Source organism: Mobula birostris, chromosome 1, assembly GCF_030028105.1.
Source record: "Mobula birostris isolate sMobBir1 chromosome 1, sMobBir1.hap1, whole genome shotgun sequence".
In the NCBI taxonomy this organism is placed as follows: domain Eukaryota; kingdom Metazoa; phylum Chordata; class Chondrichthyes; order Myliobatiformes; family Myliobatidae; genus Mobula; species Mobula birostris.
In genome coordinates this window covers 188,457,857-188,477,503 of record NC_092370.1, presented here as the reverse complement: position 1 = coordinate 188,477,503, position 19,647 = coordinate 188,457,857, and the positions used below count along the sequence as shown (strand labels likewise).

General features: G+C 41.7%; 1 protein-coding gene across 1 annotated transcript in view; it reads left to right on the top strand.

The window, feature by feature from the left end:
- The window catches only part of ttc6 (tetratricopeptide repeat domain 6), a 323,626-nt gene that overhangs the window by 236,852 nt on the left and 67,127 nt on the right, over positions 1–19,647 (top strand). The window lies entirely within an intron of this gene.

Below are 19,647 nucleotides of genomic sequence, written 5' to 3'. Positions count from 1 at the left end.
ATTCTTGAGGTTCATGTACCTTCTTCCTGATGGTACCAATGAGAAAAGAGCAGGGCCTCAGTGGCAGGGATTCCTGAAGATGGATGCTGCTTTCCTGTAACAGTTTGTATTGTACTCAGTGGTGAGGAGGGCGTAACGCATAATGGACTGGGCTGTATCCACTACTTTTTAAAGGATTTTCCATTCAAGGGCATTGCTGTTTCCATACCAGGCTGTGATGCAACCAATCAATATACTCTCCACTACACATCTATAGAAGTTTGTCAAAGTTTTAGATGTCATGCCGAATTTCCGCAAACTCCCAAGGATGTAGAGCCACTGCCGTTCTTTCTTGGTAATTGCACATACGTGCTGGGCTTAGGACAGATTATCTAAAACAGTAACACCAAGGAACTTAAAGTTGCTGAATTCTCCACCTCTAATTCTCCGATGAGGAATGACTTATGGACCTCTGGTTTCCTTCCCCTAAAGTCAATAATTAGCTCCTTGGTCTTGCTGACATTGAGTAAGAGGTTGTTGTTATGGTACCACTTAGTCATATTTTCAACCCCTCCTACATATATGCTGTTTCATCACCTCCTTTGATTCAGCCTATGACAGTGGCGTCATTAGCAAACTTGAATATGGCATTGAAGTGAGTAGAGCAGAGGGTAAGCACACAGCCTTGTGGTGCACCTGTGCTGATGGACAGCATGGAGGGGTTGTTACTAATCCAAACTACTGGAGTTTGCAAGTGAAGAAATCGTGGATCCAATTGCATAAGGAGGTATTGAGGCCAAGGTTTAGGAACCTATTGATTAGTTCCTGGGGTGGGGGGGGGGGAGGTGATGGTATTGAATGCTAAGCTGTAGTCAATAAAGAGCATCCTGATGTATGCATCTTTGCTATCCAAATGTTCCAGGGTTGAGTGAAGAGCTAATAAAATAGCATCTGCTGTGGACTAATCCCTCAGATTTAGATTTAAAAATCTAGATATTTCATTGCACAACTGTTTGTCCAGGCTCTAATTGGCTTACTAATTGACAAAATGGCAGACAAAAAGATCATACATTAAATGCTGAATGTATGCACGTACGGTAAATGCCAAAAACAAAATACCATAATGTGCCCATCAAACACTTTACTAATGTAAATAATGATTAAGAGGAATTGCTAAACAAATAAGTGATCTAAACTTAACTGAATGTGAAGTTGAGAAGAATGGAAGTATTACTACTGCTATTATATTTAAAATGTGCATACCTCTCCACTGGTAAGACAAACCTTCTAACGTGATCCGCTAATTCAATTGCCCACACAAGATCTCATCCTGTTATCACCCTTTATGGGGCTATCACTTATGAAAGACATTGCTATTTTTATATCGGATTTCACTTCTATTCTGGATTTCTGGTGAGTTGTCTGCTTTCTGCTAATTCAATATTATCAATGTGCCAGGCTCCACCATTAAGTCACAGATAGATTTCAACACCTTCCAATAGAAGTGGACAGAGGAAACCATTCTGTGGAGATTAGAATATATACCAGAGGAAGAATGGTTTGAATGGGGTATTTAACTTCCTTGTAGATTGTTAGAGAATGTTTAGGATATTTTATTGCAATAATAGACAAAAACATTGATTTGTTTGAGTGTATACATTTGAAAACAGGCTTAGTGTAGAAAATTTAAATACACTGACAAAAAGTGACAGCACAACAGAAACTATATCCATCCTGAAGGCTTCCACAATTACCTTGACCATGCATCATTAAAGCAATCCCCCAGGAAGGGCAGCATTGTCCATTTCACTATTTTAATTTTGTAATTACTTTTGTAGAAATAAAAAAACTTAAGTGAATTATGTTTTGTAACCCCAGAAACCAATTGAAAGAAAAACATGGGAGCCGGGTAACAGTCTACTTAGTTTTTAATTTCCTTTTTTTTAGTGAGGCACTCACATATGACTTATGCCATTCACACACTTCATGTAGTTGTAGGAGTTCACTCTGGGACTGCAGAAAGTGGTTCTGACAGTTCTGGATGCCTTTTTTCTCCAACAATTAACCCTGCTCTTCTCAACTGATCGATTTGCCATATGCAGATGACATCAAATGCAATCTCCACTGTGTAGGAGGGTGGTCCAGTTTTGTCCTTAATCCTTCCAAGTACAGTGAAACCCCATTTTACATGCCCTGATTTAATGCGAATTCGGATATAACGCGATGAGTCGTTGGACTCCATGTCTCTTTTTTCCGTTAGTCCTGGCGAAGGGTCTTGACCAGATGCTGTCTGGCCTGCTGTGTTCCACCAGCATTTTGTGTGAGTCATTGGACTTTTTTTTTGCTCAAAATGGAACAAACTGCTAGAAAAAGAAACTCTTTTTCTGTGAAAGATAAGCTTCACGCTCTTGACACGATCAAGACTAAAAGTCAAACTCAATTTGCACGAGACCTTGGGATACCGGCGGGAATTAATTCGTAGAATTGTAGACGACTCAACAACGCTTGAAGCCTACCTGGAAAGCCTGAACGTGAAGGAAGTTTGCCACTTAGGTGGGAAGGCCTGGGCAGCAGTCAGCTCGTCATGTGTAGAGAAATGCTGGGAGAAGAGCCTGGGACCAGCCTTTTCATCACGCTAATCCACCACGGAAGATGATGATAACGAGCCAGATTTGTACGGCTTCATAGAGGAAGATGTGCGTGAGACAGAGAAGCTGTCTGAATGGAACAAAGAAGAGCTACACCAGTGGTACTCTGCTGACGACGAATGCCCAACATCTGAGCACCTGAGGGACACCGAGATTGTCCGTAACATAACTATAGCACTGGCGGATGCAAGTGTACCGGTTCTCGAGCCACAAGAAAATGATAACGAAGAGCCTTCACCCCCACCCCCAAAAGTGTCTGAAGCCGTTGAACACCTCGAGGCCAGCCTCCGTTGGCTGGAGACCCAGGAGGTGGACCACATAAAAAACCTCCAACTCAGAAGCATTCTAGATTTTGCTTGCAGCCAGCGACATGCTACATTTAAGCAAGGAACACTCGATCACTTTTTAAAGAAATAAACTGTAAATGATGATTGCTAATGTTCTTTTTTTTTGTAATTTATTTTTTATTGAAGTTCATCATCAAACATTTCCATAAGATGTATTTCAGATACTGTACATATATGTCATGTAGTCATATTTGTCACAAATCTTCACATAATGTTTATCTGCGGTATACACCCATAGAAAGAAGAGGAAAGAAAGAACAATCAAAAGAAGAAAACTATGCACATAGTAGAAAGTGATCCTTTTTTTTACAACATATTCATTGACATGTGAGAATAAAATCAGGTCTATGAGGTGTTATGTAGTTAAACCATTTTTCCCAGTATGAATCAAATTGTTCCAACTTATGATTAACGGATGCTGTTATCTTCTCCATTTTGTAAATGTCCATTGTAATTTCCATCCATACATTTAAAGTTGGGCTCTCCTGTGATAACCATTTCCTGGTAAGGGTCTTTTTACCAGCCACCAGCAGTATATTTATTAAATATTTATCTCTTTTCAACCATTCTTGAGGTATATACCCAAAATATATGGTCTTACACTCTAAGGGTATTTCACATTTAAAGATGTCTTGTAGGGCATTGTGTATCCCACTCCAATAGTCTTTGATTACGGGGCATTCCCAGAAAATATGATAATGGTTTGCATTTTTATTTCCACAATTTCTCCAGCAAACAGGGAGGTTACTATCATAATGGGATTTCTGAGAGGGTATTATAAAATATCTTATCAAGTTTTTCCACCCGAACTCCCACCACTTCTGTGAACTGGTACACTTCCATTGATACCTCTATATTATTGTCCATTTTTCCTCAGGTATTATTATCCCTCTTTCCTTCTCCAATTTTGTTTTAATGTATGAAGTCAAATGTGTTTTAAGATTTGACAAACCCTTATACATGCTTGAAATTATTCTACTACTGTTGTCTGAATTATATGCTTTTCTAAATAGCTCTATCAGACATGTACTTGCCTTAGTTGCATTTTTAACCATCCTATTAACATACTGTCGCATTTGTAAATATTGATAAAAGTCTTGTTTTTTTAATAAGTGTTTCTCTTTGAGCATTTCAAAACTGAACATTGTTCCTTCTTTCATTATATTGCAAATAGCTGTTATTCCTTTAGCTGTCCAGTCCTTAAATCTAGCAACACACATCAAAGTTGCTGGTGAACGCAGCAGGCCAGGCAGCATCTCTAGGAGGAGGTACAGTCGATGTTTCAGGCCGAGTCCCTTCGTCAGAACTAACTGAAGGACGAGCTAGTAAGAGATTTGAAAGTGGGTGGGGGAGGGGGAGATCCAAAATGATAGGAGAAAACAGGAGGGGGAGGGGATGGAGCCAAGAGCTGGACAGGTGATTGGCAAAAGGGATATGAGAGGATCATGGGACAGGAGGCTCAGGGAGAAGGAAAAGCAGGGTGGGGGGAAACCCAGAGGATAGGCAAGGGGTATAGTGAGAGGGACAGAGGGAGAAAAAGGAGAGTGAGAGAAAGAATGTGTGTATATAAATAACGGATGGGGTACAAGGGGGAGGTGGGGCATTAGCGGAAGTTAGGAAAGTCAATGTTCATGCCATCAGGTTGGAGGCTACCCAGACGGAATATAAGGTGTTGTTCCTCCAACCTGAGTATGGCTTCATCTTTACAGTAGAGGAGGCCGTGGATAGACATGTCAGAATGGGAATGGAATATGGAATTAAAATATGTGGCCACTGGGAGATCCTGCTTTCTCTGGTGGACAGAGCGTAGGTGTTCAGCAAAAGGATCTCCCAGTCTACGTCGGGTCTCGCCAATATATAGAAGGCCGCATCGGAAGCACAAATCGCTTTATTTTCGCCATCCTGGCAGACCTATTGTCTCAGCTTGCTCCTGCCCCACCGAACTCCTTTCTGCATACCTCGACATGGTTTTATCCCCCCTTGTTCAATCTCTTTCTACCTATGTGACACTTCTCACGCTCTTAAACTTTTCGATGATTTTAAGTTCCCTGGCCCCCACCGCTTTATTTTCACCACTGGGCCTCCTGTCCCATGATCCTCTCATATCCCTCTTGCCAATCATCTGTCCAGTTCTTGGCTCCATCCCTCCCCCTCCTGTCTTCTCCTATCATTTTGGATCTCCCCCTCCCCCTCCCACTTTCAAATCTCTTACTAGCTCTTCCTTCAGTTAGTCCTGACGAAGGGTCTTGGCCTGAAATGTCGACTGTACCTCCTCCTAGAGATGCTGCCTGGCCTGCTGCGTTCACCAGCAACTTTGATGTGTGTTGTTTGAATTTCAAGCATCTGCAGAATTCCTTGTGCTTGCGTCCTTAAATCTAGCATCCTGTTTGTTCGGTATAAAATCCGAGTCATATGCACACCATTTAAGAATTGCAGTGTCTCTCTCTAGTTTATATTCTTTTATAATAGTTTTCCATATTTTAAGAGTCCATTTCACCCATGGGTTATCAATATTATTTATGTAACTTTGTAGGTTGTTATCAGCCAAAATTGCCTGTATGGGGCTGGAAAGTATCCTCTCCTCAATGTTTTTCCATTGAGCGTCATATGATGGATTGCACCAGCATATCACAGCTCTCAACTGTGCTGCAAAATAGTAATCCCTAAGAGAAGGTAGGCCCCATCCCCCCTTTTCCTTGGCTAATTGCAAAGTTTTGAGACGAACTCTAGGCCTTTTACCTTGCAATATATATCTTGATAGCATCTTGTTCCATTCATTGAATTGATTTTGGTTAATCTCTATTGGTAGGGTCTGAAAGAGATATAGTAGTCTGGGCAGTATGTTCATTTTAATAGATTCAATCCTTGAACTGAGACCAAGAAAAGGAATTAGGTTCCATCTTGTTATATCTTCCTTAATTTTTTTATATATAGGCTGATAATTGCATTCTGATAATTTTGCCAAATCTTTTGGCATAATGATGCCCAAATATTTGACAGACTGTTTGCCATGCCCAAGGATCTATTTTCAATCTCTCTTGGTGGGCTATAGTTATGTGAAAGTAGTTGGGTTTTACCTATGTTAATCTTGTATCCTGATAATTGGCCATATTGTTCAAAGGATTGCATCAATTTAGGTAAAGAGTATGTTGGTTGCCCTAGATAGATCAAAATGTCACCCATGTAACAGGTCAATTTATGTTCTGTCCCTTTAATAGTAATTCCCCTGATATCTTCATTTTGTCTGATGTGTTGAGCTAATGGTTCCAGATATAATGCGAAGAGTAGTGGTGACCATGCATAACCCTGTCTCGTGCCCCTTTCTAGGGTAAAACTATTAGATAAATATCTATTGATTTTAATCCTAGCAGTAGGATTGTCATATAGTGCCTGTATAGTTTTAATAATTGTGTCATGTAGACCAAATCTATCTAAAACTCTGTAAAGAAAATTCCAATTAACCGAATCAAATGCCTTTTCAGCGTCCACGCTTATCACTATTGCTTCAATTTCATTTTTTTTATATGATCCATAATGTGAAGTATCCTTCGTATATTGTCTTGTGTTTGGTGGTGTTGTATAAAACCTGTCTAATCATTATGTATCAGTGTGGGTAGAAGCTCTTCTAATCGTTTGGCTATGATGGATGTAAATAATCCATAATCCACCGTAACTACAGATATTGGTCTTAATGACCCACATTCCATTTTATCCTTGCCTTCTTTCGGTATAGCTGAGATTATCGCCTCCTTCCAGCTGGGCGGTATTTGTGCCTTTCTTAGAGCCCAGTTCAGTGTGGGGAGCAAAACAGGAATGAACTCATTTCTAAATTCCTTATACCACTCTGCCGTATATCCATCTGATCCTGGTGACTTGCTTAATTTAAGCCTACTAATTGCAGTTTTTAGTTCAGCTTCAGTTATGTCAGCAGTCATCGTTTTATTTTGTTCTTTGCTTAAAGTGGGTAACTCTAAAGAATTCAGGAAGGTGTCAGTCTGGGCTATGCTTCCCCTTGGAGCTTTGGAATATTGAGTTCTGTAAGACATTTCAAAAGCTTCTTGAATTTCACTTAGCTTATTTTTTATATCACTTTTGTTCTTAGATCTCTAATTCTATGAATTGTATTTTCTGCTTTTTTTTCAATTTCCATGCCAGTATTTTCATAGATTTAGATCCACTTTCATAGTGTCTCTGTTTCAGAAACATTACATTTTTTTAAATTTCTTGTGTAGCCAAACTATTAATTTCATTCCCAATTTTTAAAATTACCTCCAGTGTATCCTGTACCAAACTCAATTTGTTTTTTTTTTTGAGTTCCTTCAGCTAATTTTGTAATTCCTCTAATTTTTTATTCCTAATTTTTTTCTTATATGAAGATATCGCTGTAATTTTCCCTCTTAAGACAGCCTTCATAGTATCCCATAGAATGGGAGGTGAAACCTCTCCATTATCATTGAATTCTAAGTAAAGACCAAATTCCTTTTTTAATTTGTTCCTTAAAATAGGAATCATTGAGTAGACTTGAATTTAGTTTCCAAATAGTATTCTTTGGTTGTAGGTCAAAATCAACAGATAAATATATAAGTCCATGGTCACTTACATCTATTGTCCCAATTCCACACGTGTTTATTTTGTCTTTATCCTTTCCAAATGTTATGAAATAGTCTATTCCTGTATATACGGAATGGGGGGGCAGAATAATGAGTGTAATCCCTTCTATCGGGGAAAATATCCCTCCATATATCAATTAGACCAACATCCTCAAAAACAGTGTTAACTTTCTTATGTAAGGACTTTGTTTCATACACTTTTCTATTGGAAGAGTCTAACTTCGGTAGTAATTGTAAATTTAAGTCTCCCCCCCATATCAAGAGACCTTCTGTTTCCGTTATTAGTTATTTTCTGGAAGGAACTAATATCACTTCCTGGGGGTGCGTATAAATTCAATAAAGTAACTGGATTTCCATCTATATTCCCCCTTACCAGAATATATCTGCCCTCCTTATCTCCCATTTCGAATACTTTTTCAAAATTTAGCTTGCTTAAGATGAGAATAGCAACTCTTCTTTATTTTTCTGATTTATATGAGGAGAAAAACAAATTAGTGAAGCCCATTCTCTTTAATTTTCCATGCTCATTATCACTTAAGTGAGTTTCCTGTAATAGAAACATAGAAAATAGGTGCAGGAGTAGGCCATTCGGCCCTTCGAGCCTGCATCGCCATTTACATAGAAACATACATAGAAAATAGGTGCAGGAGTAGGCCATTCGGCCCTTCGAGCCTGCACCGCCATTTATTTTAATCATGGCTGATCATCCAACTCAGAGCCCCGCCCCAGCCTTCCCTCCATACCCCCTGACCCCCGTAGCCACAAGGGCCATATCTAACTCCCTCTTAAATATAGCCAATGAACTGGCCTCAACTGTTTCCTGTGGCAGAGAATTCCACAGATTCACCACTCTCTGTGTGAAGAAGTTTTTCCTAATCTCGGTCCTAAAAGGCTTCCCCTCTATCCTCAAACTGTGGCCCCTCGTTCTGGACTTCCCCAACATCGGGAACAATCTTCCTGCATCTAGCCTGTCCAATCTCTTTAGGATCTTATACGTTTCAATTAGATCCCCCCTCAATCTTCTAAATTCCAACGAGTACAAGCCCAGTTCATCCAGTCTTTCTTCATATGAAAGTCCTGCCCTTCCAGGAATCAATCTGGTGAACCTTCTTTGTACTCCCTCTATGGCAAGGATGTCTTTCCTCAGATTAGGGGACCAAAACTGCACACAATACTCCAGGTGTGGTCTCACCAAGGCCTTGTACAACTGCAGTAGTACCTCCCTGCTCCTGTACTCGAATCCTCTCGCTATAAATGCCAGCATACCATTCGCCTTTTTCACCACCTGCTGTACCTGCATGCCCACTTTCAAGGACTGGTGTATAATGACACCCAGGTCTCATTGCACTTCCCCTTTTCCTAATCGGCCACCATTCAGATAATAATCTGTTTTCCTATTTTTGCCACCAAAGTGGATAACTTCACATTTATCCACATTAAATTGCATCTGCCATGAATTTGCCCACTCACCCAACCTATCCAAGTCACCCTGCATCCTCTTAGCATCCTCCTCACAGCTAACACTGCCACCCAGCTTCGTGTCATCCGCAAACTTGGAGATGCTGCATTTAATTCCCTCATCCAAGTCATTAATATATATTGTAAACAACTGAGGTCCCAGTACTGAACCTTGCGGTACCCCACTAGTCACCGCCTGCCATTCTGAAAAGGTCCCGTTTATTCCCACTCCTTGCTTCCTGTCTGCTAACCAACTCTCCACCCACACCAATACCTTACCCGCAATACCGTGTGCTTTAAGATTGCACACTAATCTCCTGTGTGGGACCTTGTCAAAAGCCTTCTGAAAATCCAAATATACCACATCCACTGGTTCTCCCCTATCCACTCTACTAGTTACATCCTCAAAAAATTCTATGAGATTCGCCAGTCACGATTTTCCTTTCACAAGTCCATGCTGACTTTGTCCGATCATTTCACCGCTTTCCAAATGTGCTGTTATCACATCCTTGATAACTGACTCCAGCAGTTTCCCCACCACCGACGTTAGGCTAACCAGTCTATAATTCCCCGGTTTCTCTCTCCCTCCTTTTTTAAAAAGTGGAGTTACATTAGCCGCCCTCCAATCCTCAGGAACTAGTCCAGAATCTAACGAGTTTTGAAAAATTATCACTAATGCATCCACTATTTCTTGGGCTACTTCCTTAAGCACCCTGGGATGCAGACCATCTGGCCCTGGGGATTTATCTGCCTTCAATCCCTTCAATTTACCTAACACCACTTCCCTACTAACATGTATTTCGCTCAGTTCCTCCATCTCACTGGACCCTCTGTCCCCTACTATTTCTGGAAGATTATTTATGTCCTCCTTAGTGAAGACAGAACCAAAGTAATTATTCAATTGGTCTGCCATGTCCTTGCTCCCCATAATCAATTCACCTGTTTCTGTCTGCAGGGGACCTACATTTGTCTTTACCAGTCTTTTCCTTTTCACATATCTATAAAAGCTTTTACAGTCCGTTTTTATGTTTCCTGCCAGTTTTCTCTCATATTCTTTTTTCCCCTACCTAATTAAGCCCTTTGTCCTCCTCTGCTGAACTCTGAATTTCTCCCAGTCCTCAGGTGAGCCACTTTCTCTGGCTAATTTGTATGCTTCTTCTTTGGAATTGATTATGATCATTTATTATGATCATGGCTGATCATCCAACTCAGAACCCCGCCCCAGCCTTCCCTCCATACCCCCTGACCCCCGTAGCCACAAGGGCCATATCTAACTCCCTCTTAAATATAGCCAATGAACTGGCCTCAACTGTTTCCTGTGACAGAGAATTCCACAGATTCACCACTCTCTGTGTGAAGAAGTTTTTCCTAATCTCGGTCCTAAAAGGCTTCCCCTCTATCCTCAAACTGTGGCCCCTCGTTCTGGACTTCCCCAACATCGGGAACAATCTTCCTGCATCTAGCCTGTCCAATCCCTTTAGGATTTTATACGTTTCAATCAGATCCCCCCTCAATCTTCTAAATTCCAACAAGTATAAGCCCAGTTCATCCAATCTTTCTTCATATGAAAGTCCTGCCATCCCAGGAATCAATCTGGTGAACCTTCTTTGTACTCCCTCTATGGCAAGGATGTCTTTCCTCAGATTAGGGGACCAAAACTGCACACAATACTCCAGGTGTGGTCTCACCAAGGCCTTGTACAACTGCAGTAGTACCTCCCTGCTCCTGTACTCGAATCCTCTCGCTATAAATGCCAGCATACCATTCGCCTTTTTCACCGCCTGCTGTACCTGCATGCCCACTTTCAATGACTAGTGTATAATGACACCCAGGTCTCGTTGCACCTCCCCTTTTCCTAATCGGCCACCATTCAGATAATAATCTGTTTTCCTATTTTTGCCACCAAAGTGGATAACTTCACATTTATCCACATTAAATTGCATCTGCCATGAATTTGCCCACTCACCCAACCTATCCAAGTCACCCTTGTAATATACTACATGGGCTTGTTCTTTTTTCATTTTTGATAGAATTTTACTTCATTTGATTGGACTTAACAGCCCATTGACATTAAAAGAAATGAATTTTTCTTTGTCCTTAGCCATGTGTATTTGTCTGTTAGTATATCGTTGAAATTTGCAGAATATAACTTAATCAATCTATTCCCTGAACAAATAAGAACCAAGAAACACGAATAGTTTAAAAAAGGTAAGGAAGGTGTGATTCCAAAGCTGGGGTCTCTAGATGACCGTGTGTTGAGCTAGAGGAAACGTCTAGCCTTGGGGGATAGCCCCTCCTACCTGTGAGTTAAGGGCCCCTGCTGCAGTACCTATAAAAGTAAGTGTCATAAAGTGGTGGCTGGGAATGGACCCAAGTGCAAGACCAGACACTGAAGTACTAGGGACAGGACTAGGATACAGGGCGATGGCAAGGACATGACAGGAAAACCAGGAACCTGGAACGGAACTGAACAAGAGAGCTAGGAGCCCGGGCTTGGACTCCGAGCCAGAGACTGGACAAGGACCCAGTACCTGGGGCTTGCCTCTGGCTCAGACCCCAGAACTAGGCAAGGACGAGGCTTGGCAGGCAGGCAGGACGAGGCTGGAGTCTTCAGGCTAGAAGCTAGAGGCTAGAGACTTGGCTTGGCTTGGCTTGGCTTGGCAAGAGGCTAGAGACTTGGCTTGGCAAGAGGCTAGAGGCTCAAGGCTAGAGACTTGGCTTGGCTTGGCTAGAGGCTAGAGTCTACAGGCTCGAGGCGAGGCTTGGCAGGAGCCTTGAGACGAAGCGAGGCTGGAGGCTTGAGACTTGAAGCAAGGCGAGGCGCGAGGCGGGAGACTTGAGGCGAGGCGGGAGATTGAGACGAGGCGGGAGATTGAGGCGGGGCGCGAGGCGGGAGACTTGAGGCGGGGCGCGAGGCGGGAGACTTGAGGTGAGGCTTGGCTCCTCCTGGGCAGGGCGTGGATCACCACCCAACAGAGAATTGGCCTCCACTGCCTTCTGAGGCAGCGCGTTCCACACCTCCACAACTCTCTGGGAGAAGAAGTTCCTCCTCAACTCTGTCCTAAATGACCTACCCCTTATTCTTAAACTATGCCCTCTGGTACTGGATTCTCCCAGCATCTGGAACATATTTCCTGCCTCTATCTTGTCTAATCCCTTAATAATCTTATATATCTCAATCAGATCCCCCCTCAATCTCCTTAATTCCAGCGTGTACAAGCCCAGTCTCTCTAACCTTTCTGTGTAAGACAGTCCGGACATCCCAGGAATTAACCTAGTGAACCTAAGCTGCACCTCCTCCATAGCCAGGATGTCCTTCCTTAACCCTGGAGACCAAAACTGCACACAATACTCCAGGTGTGGTCTCACCAGGGCCCTGTACAAATGCAAAAGGATTTCCTTGCTCTTGTACTCAATTCCCTTTGTAATAAAGGCCAACATTCCATTAGCCTTCTTCACTGCCTGCTGCACTTGCTCATTCACCTTCAGAGACTGATGAACAAGTACTCCTAGATCTCTTTGTATTTCACCCTTACCTAACTCCACAGAGTTCAGATAATAATCTGCCTTCCTGTTCTTGCTCCCAAAGTGAATAACCTTACACTTATTCACATTAAATGCCATCTGCCAAGTTTCTGCCTACTCACCCAGCCTATCCAAGTCACCTTGAATTCTCCTAATACCCTCATCACATGTCACACTGCCACCGAGCTTAGTATCATCAGCAAACTTGCTGATGTTATTCACAATGCCTTCCTCTAAATCATTGGCTTAAATCGTAAATAGCTGTGGTCCCAATACCGAGCCCTGTGGCACCCCACTAGTCACCACCTGCCATTCCGAGAAACACCCATTCACTGCTGCCCTTTGCTTTCTATCTGCCAACCAGTTTTCTATCCATGTCAATATCCTCCCCCCAATGCCATGAGCTCTGATTTTACCCACCAATCTCCTATGTGGTACCTTATCAAATGCCTTCTGAAAGGCGAGACAGAACTTCAGGCAAGGCTGGAGTTACTGACAAGACAAGGCGAGGAAACAGAAGGCAGGGGAAGGGATACAAGGAGTAAGGACAAGAACAATCCAGCAGCCACGCCCTGGTCTCTGGAGGTATTTATGCAGCCAGCCCCAACTGCCATCAGCTGACTCAATTAGAGCTCAACAAGACAGAAACAGGGTAGATAGGAAAACCTGGAGCAAGGGTCGATGGACCGGACTGTGAACCGGAATATGGACTTCACGGACCGGACTATGACAGTACGTAAAAAAAATCTATGTCCATTACACAGAAATGATTTCCCTGTGTATTCCTCCCATATATATATTCTCATTTAGGTGGGGAAAAAGGAATGAATGAATGAATTAAAAAAATTGAGTGATATAAAATCCACATTATAATACCTATTTCTTGAGATAAGTATATCACCGTTTATTTTTGCTTCCGTTTAGTTTACCAGCACTTTTAAAGTTAGCAAAACCTTATGGCTCTTCTGGAAGAGGTGAGGGCTGTCTTCAGAGAACTCACAGTCTCTTTCTAATATCCTTCTCTCGTCCTCCTCCCGTCCCCTGCTTTCTCGGTTCTCTTACTATTTCCCAAGCAGTCGGGATAACTGCTCAGCCAACTTTCCCTTAGTTTGACCACGCTAACAGGCAGTCCTCTGTTGTTCATTTCTATAGTCGCCTCTTCCACTGTCTGATATAGCTGTATCTCTCCTTTGTAAAATACTCTCAGTTTAGCAGGGTATGAGGTTTGGAATTTAATCTTTTCTTGCTTTAATATTCGTTTCACTCCGGAATTTTCCTTCCTTTTCTGTAGGACCGCCGGGGGGTAATCATGATCGAAGTATACTAACTTCCCGTTCCAAAACACCCTCTTCTTACCCCAGGCCCTTCGTAGAATCTCCGCTTTGCTCTTGAATCAAAGGAATCTAAGTACTATTGAGCGCGGCTTACTTTCTCTGTCTCTGGGAGGCCTCGGGACGAGCGCACAATGCACCCTCTCAATTTCAATCTCCATAGTCAGAGGAATCTCCTGCGCTTCCTGCAGCAACTTTTCTACAAACTCCATCATCGACAGTTCCTCCACTCCTTCTGGGACATTATAAATCCTGATATTTTTCCGTCGCGATCTTCCCTCCTGTTCAAGCAATTTACTTTCCTATTGATTTAATGGTTTTATCGCCTTACTTTTGCACGTGATCTTCCACCTTCTCAATTTGAGTCTCTGCCACCGCTATTTTCTGATTGATGTTGGCGAGCTCTGACTTGATACCATTGAGTTGCTGTTTTATATCTTTTTGTACTTCCCTTATCTCTTTCAAAATCTTCATCATATTTGCTGCTTCGCCTGAACGAGGCCTAGTGTCAGCTTCGCCACCACGCGCACGTGTAGAAGAGCCGCTCGCTGCACCTTTCTCTTCCGTTGGCTCTGCAGTGATGATTTTTTTTATCTCCGTTCTTTTTCCCCATTCTTGCTCCCCTTATCAATTCAGATATTTTTGAAAGATCTTATATTTGATGGATTAATGGGACAAAACATGCGTTTTTCCGGAGGAGCTGTTGATTTAGGTGGTTGATTCTGGACGATGTTGTCACCGGAACCCATCGATTGCTGATATTCTTGAATGTTTTTATTTGTTGTTTTGTGTATTAAAAAGCCTTACTAAAATTAATTTGTGTTTTAATTTCTACAGTAACAACAACCCTGTTTTAGCACGACCCCGCTTTTTTCACGATGACATTTTATGGACCCAAACGATCGCGTTATAACGGGATTTCACTGTATCCACTTTTGATTATCTCTGTAGTCCCTCACCAAGAGTGCTTGCACAGGAGTGAAACATCGAATCTCTTTGTTTGAGGAGTCCTGAATATGTCTCAGTTGCTTGTCCTGCATAACTCCTTTTGAGATTGGGTTTGGGGATATCCAAGCGTGAGTGCAAGGAAAGACCAGGAACAGAATAGCTGATGAGTTATTGGTTGTAGAGTGTGCTGCATAGTGATATGCAAGGAGGAAATTGGCAAGCTTCTGATTCAGTGTTAGTGTATTTTGTTCTGCTGACGTTGCACACCGTACATTCTTTAGACTCTGGACAAACCTCTCCACCAAGCCATTTGTAGCTGGGTGGTACAGTGTAGATGTAATATGTCTTATTCCTTTCATTTTCAGAAATGATTGAAACTGTTCCACAACAAACTATCGTCCATTGTCACTGACTAAGTGCTCTGGAACACCAGTCCTTGAGAAGAGGCTTAAGACATATAAACAGTATTGGAAGCTGTGGGGAACACTTCTGGCCACTTAGTAACTGCATCAAGTTCTACCATGAAATTTGTGCCATGAATGGTTTGGCAAAATCCACATGAATCCACTGCCAGGGCAATGCAGGCCATTCCCTGGGGTAGAGAGGCACTGTTTTTGGCATCTTCTGAATGTGTTAGCATCCCAAACAGTGCATGGCAAGCTGCTCTATCTGTTGCTCTATCCCAGTCCACAAGGCAGCTTCAAGCCAATGCTTTCATTTTGATGACACCTAGATGACATGTAGCTCCTCCAATATTTCAGCTCTCAGTTTGGATGATATAACAACTCTCCATCCCCACATAAAGAAACACCCATCAAGGGCAAGTTCACCCCAGCACTGGTAAAAATAGAGGAAATGGAATTTCTGCTGCATATTCCAGCCACTTTGGGTTACTGTGTAGACCAGAGACAGTGTGGGGTCTTTTCTAGTTTCCCTTTGGATTATCTCTGCCATAATAGGGAGACTTTTGATTTGTATTAGGGAGTATACTTCAAGAAGGTCGTCTTCTTTTGTAATTGTTTCAAGTATTTCCTTTTCCAAGGGTAAATAAAACAATCCATCAGCATTTCCATGATTAGTTGTCCTCTTGAATTCGATCTTGTGATTGTGTTGTCCACAATCTGGAGAACTGCTGCTGCTGTCAGTAGTAGACACTTCTGTGGATTGAAAATGGACACTAGTGGTTGATAGTCAGTAATGAGGGTAAATTTTCTTCCATACAAGTACTGGTTGAAACATTTTACACCCCAAACCAGACTCAAGGCCTCTCTGTCAATCTGTGTGCAATTCTTCTAGTTGGAGTTGGGAATGTGATGAAAGAGCTTGAGTGTTGGAAGTGATGGTTCACTTCCATCACATAACATGTGACATGGCTGCACTTACACCATAACTGTGACACATCCTTTGACCTTAGGGGGGGTATCCACACACTTATGGAATGCTGTGACCACTGTAAGTGATGCTTGATCAAAAGAATTCACACTTTTTGCATTATCTCTGAGTCCATAATCTTTTTTCTTTTAACACTGTTTTGAGATGTTCGAGATGTTTCTTGTCATCTTCATGGGTAGCAATGATGTCATCCAGGTAATACTGAGTGCCTGGGCAGCCTTGCAGCACCTTGTCCACAGCTTTTCCAGAGTGTAGGTGTAGATGATGCTCCAAAAAATAAGCCCATTATAGTGATAAAGCCCTTTGTGAGTGTTTATGGTGAGAAACACTTTGGACTTTTCCTTCATCTCCCTCTGTAGGTAGGCTTCAGCTAAGCCCACTTTGCTGAAGTGTTTCCCTCCAGAAAGGTTTCCAAAAATATCCTCAATCCTAGGCAGAGGGTATTATTCTACTTTCAGTACTCAGTTGATGGTGACCTTAAAATCACTTCAGATCCTGAAAGACTCATTCTTCTTGGCTACTGGGTCCTCTGGTGTTACCCATGGGCTCCACTCAACCTTGGAAAGGATTCATTCAGCCTCCATGCAATCTAGCTCACTGACTACTTTATCATGCAAGGTATAAGGAATTGGATGGGCATTGTAAAACTTGGGTGTGGCATTTTTACATAACACTATGTTACCCTCGATGTGTTTTAGTTTTCCAATGCCATACTTGAGCATTACAACTGTGTTATCCAGTACCTTTTTTAATTCACTCTCAGTTGACTCTATTGCAGGGGATGTGGCATGCAAATGTTGAATGGATCTCCCATCAAGTTGTAGGTGTCTCAGCTAATCACGGCCCCACAATGCTGTTTTTACCACATACGTGCCGAATATGGCTTGTAGGTTATTGTATTTCACTGTTACAAATGTCATTCCCACAAGAGTTATCTTTTCTCCAGTATAAGTTCTTAGCAGGAGATCTTCAGTATCTTTGAAATGCTGTGCAATGACTGAAACAGCCGAGCCAGTGTCTAATTCCATTTTAATTAATTTGCCTTTCACTCCTGATGTAAACCATATTGCTTGTCTCTTATTAGTCTTATTGTAAATCTCAAGGCTAGCCAGTCCTTTGTCACTCTCATCATTGTCAGAGCAGCAGCATGCAGATTAATGCTCTCTTTGAAGCTCCAATGTGACTGTTTTATTTTTTCTCTTCCTTGTGCAGTCCATTTATTTTTTGTCTGCCCGACAGGCCCTTTTATGTGTCCTATTTTGTTGCATTTTCTGCAAGTTTTGCCTTTAAACCTGCATTGGTCTGGTGTATGTGAGCCCCTGCCACAACGGTAACACAATTTGTTTCGCCAGACAGGCTACTGTTTAGATGTTACAATTTGTTTACGCACTATCATTCCTGACTACAATTCTATCACATCCCTTGCTGTTGTTTCCATTGATACAGCGATTTCAAATGTTCTTTTAAATGTGAGTTGTGCTTCAGTTAGGAACCATTTTTGAATGCTTTCTTGTAAATTCCACAAACTAAACGATCTTCCAGTGCATCATTAAACCTATCACTGATCTAACTATAATCGGACATTTCTTCAATTCAGCCATATAAGCTGAAATAGACACCCCTTTGTTTTGATTCCATTTATGAAACCTAAAACATTCTGCAATCTTCAATAGTTTCAGTTCTGAATGTTCCTGCATTACGTTGACAATATCAGCAAACTCCTTTTGGCTGGTTTGGTTGGAGAAGTTAAACTTCTAAGCAAACTTCATGTTTTTCTACCTGGTGTACTCAGCAATACTGGCATTCATTTTTCATTAGCTAATTTATTTGCTTCAAAATACTGCACAATTTGTTGAGTATACATCATGTAGTTATATGTTGTGCATTCCAATGTGTCTATCTTTTAGATGTTGCCAGCTATTTCTACCTTTTAAACATTTATTGTTATCACCCAGGATTCACTGTTTATGAACCCATGAATTTCGTACATTTTATGCTTTTTTTAAAACACAAACTCTTTTGAAGAAAAAGAAACATACTGCATTTTTTTGTTTTGAACTCTAATGTCTCTCCCTCCTTTCAAAGAAAGGTAGTTGGCTTGCTTTCATTTTAAGACTTTCACATTGCCAGCTTTATGTTTTTTAACTCCAGAAATGAATCAAAACAAAACCATGGGAGCCGGTAAATCGGTCCACTTTATTTTTACTTTGCTTTTCTTTAGTGAGGTGCTCAAATATGGCCTGGTGGCATAATAATGAATACCATTCACATATTTCTTATATATAATCTGTAATGAATTATGTAAACAAAGAAGAATGCTTAATCAAATAACATATTTACAATGTATCTCCAGTATTGCTGAAATATTAAATACACTACATGAATATTCATTGATAGGTATAATTGAAGTAATCACAGACTCTATTCAAAAATGCCTATATCTGTAGCTATAATTCGTATTCATGTTTTCATCGCAAACATGTACTCTAAATAATGTAAGCAACACACACAAAATGCTGGTGGAACGCAGCAGACCAGGCAGCATCTATAAGAAGAAGTAGAGTCGACATTTCGGGTCGAGACCCTTCGTCAGGACTAACGGAAAAAAGAGATAGTAAGAGATTTGGAAGTGGGAGGGGGAGGGGGAGACCCGAAATGATAGGAGAAGACAGGAGGGGGAGGGATGAAGCCAAGAGCTGGGAAGTTGATTGGCAAAAGGGATACAAGGCTGGAGAAGGGGGAGTATCATGGGACGGAAGGCCTTGAAAGAAAGAAAGGGGGAGGGGAGCACCAGAGGAAGATGGAGAACAGGCAAGAAGTTATTGTGAGAGGGAAAGAGAGAAAAAAATTATTTAAAAAAATAAATTAGGGATGGGGTCAGAAGGGGAAGAGGGGCATTAACCAAAGTTAGAGAAATCAATGTTCATGCCATCAAGTTGGAGGCTACCCAGACAGAACATAAGGTGTTATTCCTCCAACCTGAGTGTGGCTTCATCTCGACCATAGAGGAGGCCATAGATTAACATATCGGAATGGGAGTGGGACTTGGAATTAAAATGTATGGACACTGGGAGATCCTGCTTCCTCTGGCGGACACATTTACTGTCCTCTACTGTTGAGATGAAGCCACACTCAGGTTGGAAGAACAACACCTTATATTCCGTCTGGGTAGCCTCCAACATGATGGCAGGAACATTGATTTCTCTAACTTCCGTTAATGCCCCTCCTCTCTTTCTTACCCCATCCCTAATTTTTTATTTTTTTTAAATAATTTTTTTTTCTCTCTTTCCCTCTCACAATAACTCTCTGCCTGTTCTCCATCTTCCTCTGGTGCTCCCCTCCCCCTTTCTTTCTTCCAAGGCCTTCCGTCCCATGGTACTCCCCCTTCTCCAGCCACGTATCGCTTTTG